Here is a 9357-nt window from a genome sequence, read left to right as displayed (position 1 = left end):
CAAGACCCAAGATTAAAGTTTTACTCTTAAGGAGTTTGCATTCTATGGGATATAACTTGAACATGGTTATAAAAGTTTATTCCAAGTTCTTTCTTTCCTCAGTCTTCATTTCTCTTATATCTTTATTCTATCCCTCAAAATTTTAGTGTCATCTGTTTGCTTACATTGTTGTTTCTATATATATGATTCCTAAATCCTTATCTTTAGCCCCACTTTTATGACACATACCAAATCCTGCTTTGGATCAGATTTAGTATAAATATATTACATTTCTCACTCCTGTAAATCAAAGCTAATAATCTTTTATTTTCAATAGTGCCTAGCAGAGTTACTGACACATACTAGGTATGCAATAAATATTTGAGGATAACTGGATGAACTAAAGCCTTGGAATTTAAAGTCAATCTAGACAATTCAGGACCCAAAGGATCTCTCTGACTTTAAGGGAGAAATGATTATTTTTGCTATCCTTTATTCTTCTCTTCTCTCTACGTAGCGGATGAGGAATGAGAGGTGAGGCGAGTGAGGAGCGGATGGGAGGAGAGAGGGATCAGGAGCGGAAAGGAAGAGCAGAGTAGGCGTAAGGAGAAGAGTTGCAAGATAGAGAGTAGAGAAGAGGCAGGCAGAAGCGAGGGAGAGGCGAGGAGAGGCTGACAGGGATTAGAAGAGGGATGAGGAATAGAGAGTATTAGAGTAAGGAAGAGGTTAGGTAGATAGAGTAATAGATCAAGATAGACAAAGAGAAGCGGAGTAGCATGAAGCAGAGATGAGAGGGAGGAGAGGAATGATGCGGGTGAGAGATTCCTAGAACGAGCATAGAAGAGCCGAATTCTAGAAGAGAAATACGCGATTTTCCTACTATAGCTCATACATAACACCTCTAAATTACATTACGCATTACATTCTTCTCTCTTCTTTCTCTTTTTCTTTTCTTATTTTTTCTTTTTCTTTCTTTCTTTCTTTCTTTCTTTCTTCTTTCTTTCTTTCTTTCTTTCTTTCTTTCTTCTTTCTTTCTGAAATCAGCTGGTCCTTATGTCCTGATGTTTCCTTAACATCATGTGGTCTTGGAGACACAGACAGTCAATCTATTTGACTACCAACTTGGCCACTGGCATGAACTCATGTTCAGGCTGAACTTTTCTTAGATGTTCTTCTTTCTGGCCCAGTGACTTTACTGATAGGCATATGCCCTATTCAGAGTTTAACAATTATCCCTGAACTTTCTCTATGGTTATGGAAAGAGAGAAAGAGAGAGAATGAGAGAGAGAGACAGAGAGATTCTTCTTTAATTGGGGTGCCGATTTGCATAACATGAAACCAAAAGTGTAGTTAGCATTTGCCTTTACTACATACAGTTGGCTTGATATGCAGCCACAGAGAATAAGGTGAACACTTAGAAAAAGGAGAGTTAGACTTATTAATACCAGTGAATCTTCTAGATCTGTTACTAAAAACAGATTCATCCATGAATTTCTCAATTCCATGAGCCAATACATTATCCTTTTTGTTTAAGCTAATTGTAAGTCAGATATCTTTTATTTTCAAATGGAAGAATCTTGACAATAACTCATAGTTCTTGCTATCTTTTCTTGGGAGAGTGGATTGAAAGTCATGTATATATCAGGTAAATTATTTGTACTATGTAATCAAGCAAGAAATCTTATTCTATGTTCTACTGTTATAATTTAATAAAACCAACAGAAGAATCTGAATCTGTAATGTTCAAAAGAAGCCATGGTCACCACAATTAGTGATGCAAATATTTGCCTGAGCAAATATCTGAGTGTTTTTGTTGTTCTGGGATGTGACATCAACTTAGTATTAACTAAGTACCATATTTGCCTCATACTGTAGCAGACTAAGGATATGGTTTTTTTTCTCAAGAAGCTTACAGTCTAGTTGAGAAGATAAAACATATATACACACACACACAAAAGGACAGCACAACTGTCTATTCAATAATTTATACTGAGCTTAGGGGATCCCTGGGTGGCGCAGTGGTTTGGCGCCTGCCTTGGGCCCAGGGCGCGATCCTGGAGACCCGGGATCGAATCCCACCTCGGGCTCCCGGTGCATGGAGCCTGCTTCTCCCTCTGCCTGTGTCTCTGCCTCTCTCTTTCTCTCTCTCTCTCTCTCTCTCTGTGACTATCATAAATAAATAAAAATTAAAAAAAAATAAAAAAATAAAAGAAATATACTGAGCTTAGGAGGATGTTTAGAATTTTAAAAGGTAAATGGAGGTGGGAAAGAGGGGTGCGACATTCTAGTGGTGACATAGCATGAACAAAGCAGAAAGATGCAAAAGTAAAATGTGTATTTAGAGACTAGTAATACATGCATTTTATTTGGGAGATAATTCTTGAAGGTGAGTGATGGCTCCAAAGACTAACAGTTAGACTGTGGTCAGATTTTTAAAAGCCAGGAATGTCAGGATAAAGAGTTAAAATTTCAACTTCTTGGGAAGGAGAGTGACTAAATGTATTTGGTGGGTATTGGAGCTTCAATATGATATAATTTTAAATTTTTAGTGTTTCAGGAAGTAAATCTATAGTTATTTGTACTTTGCACTCTTAGGGTAGAGGCTAAAGGAGGGAGTCATTGCAGGAAACTATTGAGACACCTGTGGCATGAAGTGATGAGGTTTCAGATGTGGTTAGTAGCAAAGAGAAGAACAGGAAGAACATGCATGAGAGAGGATGGAAAATTTGAAAGAATGAGCAGAACCCAGAGCCAGACTGGATGAGGGAGATGAGGCAATAGATTTTGAGCTGAAAGATGCAATGTTTTTAACAACACAATGTTTTGAGATGAAAGATAGAATTGGGAGAGCAGAATTAGGAAATTCAGGAGAATTTTGCATTAAGTGTGATGGAAGCCAAATGGGTAGGTTCCACACGCTCTAAACAAGACTTTATAAAAGGAAACTCCCAGGGAGAAGATGGTGATAGAGTAAGAGGACCCTAGGCTGGCCTTGTCCCACAAATATGACTATAAAACTATCAAATCATCCTAAACCACAGTGGGACATCACCACATAAATGGTCAGAATGGGTAAAATCAACAACATAAGAAACAACAAGGGTTGATGAGGATGTGGAGAAAAAAGGAGCCCTCAGACACTGTTGGCAGGAATGCAAACTGGTACGGCAATTGTGGAAAACAGTTAAAAATAAATCTACCCTATGATCCAGCAATTACACTACTGAGTATTTATCCAAAGAATACAAAAACATCAATTCAAAGGGATATATTCATCACTATGTTTAGAGCATTATTATTATTATATATATATAATGTGTGTGTGTGTGTGTGTGTATATATATACACACTCAGCCATGAAAGAGAATGAAATCTTGCCATTTGCAATGATATGAATGGAATTAGAGAATAAAGTGAGATAAGTCAATCAGGGAAAGGCAAATACCGTATGTGGAATTTAAGAAACAAAACAAAACAAATAAACAAAAAACAAAACAAAACAAAAAACAAAACAAACAAGCAAAGGGACAAAGAGAGACAAATTAAGAAACATATTCTTAAGTATAGAGAATAAAGTGATGGTTAACAGAGAAAAGATGGATGGGATGGGCTAAAGAGTGCACTTGTGATGAGCACCAGGTGTTGTACAGAAGTGTTGAATCACTATATTGTACACCTTAATCTAATACAACACTATGTTAACTAGCTGGAATTAAAATGAAAACTCAAAATAAAGGAACCTTCCAAAAATATTGCCTGAATTTCTGAATTGAATTAAAAAGGCAGAACTCTAAAATCAAGCTTGGTACAGAAATGGAATATAGAAACTCTGATTTGGGGTAGATATGACAAATAACAACGCTTTAAGGATAAATATGGATGGCTCCATCTGGTTGGGGACCTTGGTAAGCAGTTCTGTCTGTTTTAGGTTCCCAACTGTAGGTCTCTTCTGACCTCAGAGCCCATTCTAGATCTACACATTAACAGGGAAGAAATTCACCAGCCCTGCCCAACTACTGAGTATAGCCTCTAGCCCCCCCAAACCAGGAAGCCTGGCCAGAAATGCTGGAGGTTTATGGAGTACATCCTGCAGCTGACAGGGCAGGGAAGAAAGTCAGCAGCCCTATGAAATGCTGAGACAGAGTTAATGCCAATCGTGCTTTATTTTTTACAAAAAATAGAAGCGGAGGAACCTTCCAAACTCATTTTATGAGGCCATTACCCTGATACCAAAGCCAGATAAGGACACCACGAGAAAAGAGAACTATAGACTAATATGCCTGATGAATAAAGATGCAAAAATTCTCAACAAAATACTCACAAGTCAAATTCAACAGCACATTGAAAGGATTATACATCATAATCAAGTGGCATTTACTCCTGGGACATAAGGATGATTCAACATGCACCATTTAATAAATGTGATACACCACATTAATAGAATGAATGATAAAAATGATATAATCATCTCAAAAGGAAAAAAAAAAGCATTTGAGAAAATTCAATATCCTTTCATGATGAAATGTTTCAATAAAGTGGGTATATATAGAAGGAATGCACTTTAACATAATAAAGGCCATATATGACATGCCCATAACTAACATCATACTCAATGGTGAAAGGTTGAAAGCTTTTCCACAGTCTAAGATCAGGAGCAAGGGAATTGTGCCCATCCTCACCACTCCTATTCAACATAGTACTGGAAGTCTTTGCCAGAAAATCAGGCAAGGTAATGAAATAAAGAGCATCCAAATTAGAAAGGAAGAGGTAAAATTCCATGGATGACATGATCTTATATACAGAATACCTTAAAGACCCAATCAAAAAACTGCATAGAACTAATAAATCAATTCAATAAAGTCACAAAATCAACACAGACAAGTCAGTTGTGTTTTTATACACTAACAACACACTACTCAAGAGAGAAAGAATTAATCTCATTTACAGTAGCATCAAAAAGACTAAAATGCTTAGAAATAAATTTAACCAAGGAGGTAAAAGATCTGTACACTGAAAACTCTACAACATTGATGAAAGAAATTGAAGAATACACAAATAAATAAAAAGACATTCTGTGTTATGGATCAAAAGGGCTAATATTATTAAAAATGTCCATACTACCCAAAGCCATCAATAGATTCAATGTCAATCCTTTCAAAATTCCAATACTTTTCACAAAAGAGAAAAAAATAATCCTAAATTCTTAGTGGAACCATAGAAGACCAAATAGCCAAAGCAAACTTGAGAAAGAACAAAGCTGGAGGCATCACACTTCCTGATTTCAAACTATACAACAAAGCTCTAGTAATCAAAACAGTATGATACATAAAAAAGCAGACTCACAGGTCAATACAACAGAATCAAGAGCCCAGAGATACATCCATGCATAAATTGCGAACTACTATTTGACAAGAGAGCTAAAAATGCTCCATGGGGACAAACATTCTCATGAATAAATGGTTTTGGGAGAACTGAATATCCACAAGCAAAATAATGAAATTGAACCCCTATCTTATACTACTCACAAAAATTAACTTGAAAAAGATTAAAGGCTTAAATGTAAGACTGAAACTGTAAAACTCCTGAAAGAAAACTTGGGGAAAAGCTTATCGACGTTGGTTTCGGTACAGATTATTTTTTCTTGTATGACACCAAAAGCACAAGTAACAAAAGCAAAAAACAACAAGTGGGACTACATCAAACGAAAAAGTTTCTGCACAGCAAACAAAACCATCAGTAAAATTAAAAGGCAACTTACGGGATGGAAGAAAATATTTGCAAGCCATTATCTGATAAAGTGTTAACATCCAAAATATATATGGAGCTCATAGCTCTATAACAACAGCAGCAGCAACAACAGACACAATAAAACCAAATAATTTAAATAAATACACAAAGAGCCCGAAGAGGTCTGACCTTTTCCCAAAATGGACATGCAAACTGCCAAGTACATGAAAAAGTGCCAGATGTCATGAATCATCAGGGAACTACAAATCAAAACCACAATGAGGTATCACTTCACACCTGTTAGAACTGCTCTTATCAAAAAGACAAGAGGTAACAAGTGCCGGCTGGAATGTGGAGAGAAGGTAACCCTGTGCACTGCTGGTGAGAATGGAAGTTGGTGCAGCTACTAAGAAACACAATATGGTGTTTTATCAAAAGATAAAAAGAGAACTGACATAGGACCCATACTAATTCAATTTCTTCAGTGTCTATGTCTATCCAAGTTTCTGTTTCTTCTTGATCAATTTTGTTTGTCCTTTTTATTTATGATTCCAGATGTCCTGGCATAAAGTTCATTTTATCTTATTTCCTTTTTAAATCTGTTGTATCTCTGTGTTCTGTATGTCGTTTCAGATACTTGCCTTTGCCTTGTCTGTTTTCTTGATCAATCTTGCCAGAGGTTTGTCAATTTTATTCAACTTTTCAAAGAGCCAAGTTACTCCTGTTGTATGTTGCATTACATTTCCAAAGGCTTTACTTTTCTTCTTGTTTTCTTCCCTCTGCTTCTCTGCGTTTCTTCTGTTCTCTTTCTATCATTTAGGGTCGAATGCTTAGATGATCTCTTTTCAGCGTTTCTTATTTTCTACTCTCTGGACACAGTTCCAACTTTACATTTATTTCTATTGCTATTTGATCAATGACTTTCTCTCCTTTTAGACGATGTCATGCTCCTTTCATTTCAACTTTCTGCTGTAGTGTCATATCTAACATTGAGCACCGTGTGTGACTCATAGTAGTGGCTCCCTAAATTTGTGCTGAAAAGATGAATATTGGGTAGGATTTGTAAAGTACAACACACTATTCACATTAAATTGCTAATATATTTACCTGATCTTGAGATAGTATAGTGATGTGGAGCATAATAGAATATTGGTGCAGCTGTATAAGAAAAGTGATAGAACCAATGTTTTTAAGACGTGTTTTCATTGATAACCTAGAGGAATAAGAATGTCTTTAGGCAAACACTTTCTGAACTGCTAAGTGTTACAAAAACAGAAAAGTCACTCATCGAAAGTGTTTATGAAGTCCACCTGAAGACTATCATCTGCTTTCTGCTTCAGTGAATTCTATGTCAAGCTGTCCTTGCTCAGTGGGATTATAATCCAATTTTCAGGTTTTACCACAGTGAATAACAAGAGCTTGTCCTTTATTTCTGTTGAGACATATAAATATTTGTAGTCTGTTAATCCTAAATTCAATTGCTGGCTGTGTTCCTACCTACTAGTATGACTTCAGACCGGTGGCTATCTCTTGGAACTTCAGTTCCCTTATCTGTGTAATGGGGATAACAGTACCTCCCTCCCTCTTTGTTGTGTGAAAATTAATTAAGATAATGAGTGGAGAGTGCTTAGCATGGTGCCTGGCACACGGCAGGTACTCAGTAAATATTATTTGTTATTGTCGTTGCTATTAACCTGTATGAGCTTTTTATGGATGGGATTGTGTCTTACACAACTTACACTGAAAGCCTGGCATGTGTGACTGCCATGCCTAGCCCAAGCATGGTTGCAGAATTGAACTAACATCCTCATGCTGACGGTGATGGGTGATAAACAAACAAAAAGGAGCTAAGGAAGAAAGGAATTCAGGCTTTGTAATTATTCAGCGGTGTGCTTCGAATTTAGATTTAAAAAAATGTAATAGAGAAAGAATCTAGATATCTCCTACACAGGGAGGTGGATTTAATGATTTGAACTGAGGCATTGGCAAAAAATATTCAAAGGAAATAAGGGTGAACAAGGGTCAATAAAAAGTGATCTTTACTGTTGTTATATTAAAAATGGACACATTCCCTGGGAAAACTTTTCACCTAACATTGCTTTCATATGTGCAACTCCTTGGACCTTTCCTATAATTTCTGTAATGGGACGAACGATTTAATCATGCTATTAATTAATTCCAAACAGATAATGCATAAGATTACTCGACTTCAAAAAAAAAAAAAAAAGATTACTCGACTTCTGGAATGACACAAGGCATGGAATAGTAAGCTATGTTACGGTGAGACTCTCTTCTTCCTGGATCTTGTGGATCTGTTATATCAGAAGGTCAGTAGCAGTGCTATTTCTATTGGAGAATTTTCATTTAAACAGATTAACATATTTGAAAAATTTCTTTCAATAATGACACAAAACATAAATATAAAAATCTGTATTTATTATAGGTAGCATAAAACATTTTTTTGCGTCAATTATTGTTGTGATTTAGGCTGAATAATGCCAGCTATTTTGCTACTGTGCTGAAGTCCTCTTTTTTGAGCCTACAATGAACCTGTAATACTTATGGAAAGAGTTACCATAGCAACCTATATTGATGTCACAAGCTCAGGCTTCTGACTTCATTGCATAATGCAGTAGCAACTGGATTTGCAGCAGAAACACCCTGCTAAAGAACAAGTATCTTGGTTCACAGCAAAGAGGACAAAGGAAAACAGCAAGTTATAGGGAGTTGAATGCTGGATTGTGAGTCAGATTGTCTGAGTTCTTATTTTAATCCTACTTCTCACTTGTTGCCTTGTTTTGAGTAATTGTGTTTACATGTGTGCACTGAGGTTTGAAGCAAGAAATCTCCTATCTGTGGGGTAGACAGAGAAGAGGAAACTCAGTATTTAATGTCTTAGCATTTGGTGGACATCTTAATAAAGCTAAAGCTACCCTAAAAATAACTTGGAAAGAAAGGAATTACTAATGCCTTGTAGTAGGTAACTAGCTAGCTCACAAAGATAAAGAGGACACTTTGAAATTTAAAAAAAGCATATAGCTAGGGTTTTTTACTTTTATTTTTTGAAGTAGCAATGGGTAAAGGATATGATTGATGTCCTAATCTCAATTTTAATTAGAATGTGGAGGACTCTTACATAAATATGTCATATTATATAGCTATATCTGTTTAAAGATGTTTTTATGTGTTTCAGAGTAGAGAAGTAAAAGATTAATCTGTATCTATTAATGGGTTTGATGCTTCTCATGTTTATACTGTGTACATTAAATCATAAATGTTTATTTTACCATGCAAATGCTTATCATTATTAGAACACAACTGAATAAGTGAAATGGCTTTGATAATTTAAAATAAAATAAAACATTTTTAATGATACTCTTTTTTTAGACAGGCCTAATGTTTCCATTGGAGCCTATAGCCTGTTCATTATGTCAATTGGTCTAGATTTTTATTATACAGTAAATTTCAGAATTGAGCTTATTTTGGAATTTGAAAAGGCATTTAAACTAATAAATGTCCTCACCAGAAACTAAGGTGATAACATGATGTAGCTTTTAATTTTATCTAAGGTAACAAGCTAGAACATTTTGATAGAACTCTGGCCCTTCCTACCCCCTCTATCCATATGTTTCAAAATCATTCCAAAATATC

At 35.7% G+C, this 9357-nt stretch overlaps 1 protein-coding gene across 36 annotated transcripts in view; it reads left to right on the top strand.

Moving 5' to 3' along the window:
• Positions 1-7903: 7903 nt before the first annotated feature.
• The window catches only part of LOC102154803 (DDB1- and CUL4-associated factor 13-like), a 212062-nt gene continuing 210608 nt past the window's right edge, over positions 7904-9357 (top strand). For 31 of the 36 annotated variants that reach the window (XR_005353658.1, XR_005353649.1, XR_005353647.1 and 28 more), the window contains exon 1: positions 8318-8447. The gene's annotated coding sequence lies outside the window, so the exon portion shown is untranslated. Of the gene's footprint in view, positions 8034-8312; positions 8448-9357 lie in introns of those variants that run through there. The other 5 variants (XM_038526290.1, XM_038526289.1, XR_005353669.1 and 2 more) reach the window with 3 other exon arrangements.

Source organism: Canis lupus, chromosome 1, assembly GCF_011100685.1.
Source record: "Canis lupus familiaris isolate Mischka breed German Shepherd chromosome 1, alternate assembly UU_Cfam_GSD_1.0, whole genome shotgun sequence".
Lineage (NCBI taxonomy): Eukaryota > Metazoa > Chordata > Mammalia > Carnivora > Canidae > Canis > Canis lupus.
Note: the sequence above shows the minus strand (reverse complement) of the source record. Positions and strands in the feature narration are given on the sequence as shown.